This window comes from Athalia rosae, chromosome 6, assembly GCF_917208135.1.
Source record: "Athalia rosae chromosome 6, iyAthRosa1.1, whole genome shotgun sequence".
Taxonomy (NCBI): domain Eukaryota; kingdom Metazoa; phylum Arthropoda; class Insecta; order Hymenoptera; family Athaliidae; genus Athalia; species Athalia rosae.
In genome coordinates, this window is record NC_064031.1 from 10,261,192 (window position 1) to 10,263,273 (window position 2,082).

The following is a 2,082-nucleotide window of genomic DNA, read 5'->3' on the forward strand; positions in this document are numbered from 1 at the left end:
GTGAATTGCGTGCATAGCTCTGGGCATTGTTGGTCGTTGGTAGAAATGTTGTAGACGTAAAAGCCCCCCCGATGTGTACGATGACCCAGCGATTAAAAACGAACGTCCTTCAAGTACGCATACGGACGTAAATTACGGTATCCGTGATGCGGCGCATGCACACCGTGTGGGTAATACGTTCGGTTGAAGTTCGCGCGAAATTAGGTGAAATTTTGCTTACGCATTTCGTATATTTTTTTTTCATCTATTCATCATGCGTATCCGTATCTCGATCTCTGTGTAAGAGAGTACGACGAATGATTTTCATCAATTTTCTGATCAATTTCACGTTGCAGCTATACCATCGTCCGAACAGGTACGTACGTACGATAATCGCGGTACGCTTATAGAGGTGGTGCGGAGGACCTGCCGGCGATGCGATACCTGTGAACGCGGAGATTAATCACCTCTACCATTCGAACGGACCACTTGTGCATTATTAGAATGAGTCACTTCATTACGCGCTTGGTGACGTAACTCGGTGATCACGTATACATGTATCATTACTGGGAATAACGCGTTACAACCTATCGCAATATTCCGCTTGTATTAATTATACGTGTGTATCTACCTGCCGCTCAACGATTCGCCGCGTGTATCGTTACCTGCGAACCTGTCAACGACCCCTATACACCGTCGCTAAACGATTACCGCGTGTCTCAAGTATTCGCCCCCGCGGTCTCGATCGTCCCGCGCGACGCGATTTTCGGGCTAAATATCCGCGCTGCGGAAATTAAGGGGGTAGCGGGTGTTGGGTCGATCGCGATGAAAATCGGGCGACGCGGAGGGATATATCGGGCGGGAGAGGACGAGCCTCGGGATGTCGAAGAATCGTCGTCGAGTGGGAAGCCTGCGTGGAATAAATGCGGAGGCGAAATCGTCAGGAAACGCGATTCACGCACGCACACGACTACCGTCTCTCCCGTACGAAGAGGTACGTATGTACATCGTGTGAGTAACAACGACGACACAATGATATTACGTACGTAGACCTAATGTACTACGTACGTACCGTACCTATACGCAACAAACGTGCACGCGGTGGATTCTGAGGCAAAAGCAGAGGCGAGTGCAACGCGCCGTCGTTCGCCCGTCCCACAGCTTTGTTCTCGTTGCTCGGGGTACTGCACGGTTCTCTGTATAGACCTACGAGTTTAATAGATGAGGAACACCACCGACACGCCGAGTCATGCGTGATCCTTTTCCTCTTCTCATTTTATTTGTGCCGTGGTATTATTGTTATAATTATTACCGGTGTCGTTCCCTGCTGTATGTATGTATGTACATATATTTTCTAACGTGCGTGTGCGACCGAGGAGTGCCAGCGATGTACGCGGGATGACGATGGTTATACGGTAACGAATATGTATGTGTGTACGTACGAACGTTACAACTCACTATCGGGGGGGGGGAGGGCTCTCTTCGCGTTCCGCTGACGCTGGTCCGACGGTTGTGGCCGCTGTTACTGACTTACGGACAGATAATTCACCCGACATTGTATCTAATTATTTACCATGTTTTGTATTTCCACTTCATTTCATTAATTAACTGGCGATATAACTTTGTCGTATCGATTGTGTTGTATGCGATGTTTACTTGCGAGACACAGAGATGGGGGCGGGGGGGAAATCGAACGTGCGAGATTATGTGTATTACACGTTCTTGTCGAATCGCCGATTCGCAGCGTGTACGTGTACCATCCTCATCCGTACGTGTAACTTTATCAACCGTGCCATTGTCCCACAGATACCGGGGGGGGGGGGGGGGGGGGACTTCTCTACGCTCAACGAACTCCGTGGTGGACCGATAATTATTAGTCGATGATTTCAAACTATACGGTGCGGAAGAAGTTATCGAAGATTACTGGTAAGAGGAGAGGAGGATGAAACCCTCGTTGATTGCGAAATTTTGGGAAAGACGGAAAACAGAATCAATCCCACATTGTATTTTTGTGGAAGTACATTTCATTGCTGGATTATAGAACAGACATGACAACGATATCGATATGCAAAAGATGCACCGCTGAAATTGTTTTTTTTTTTC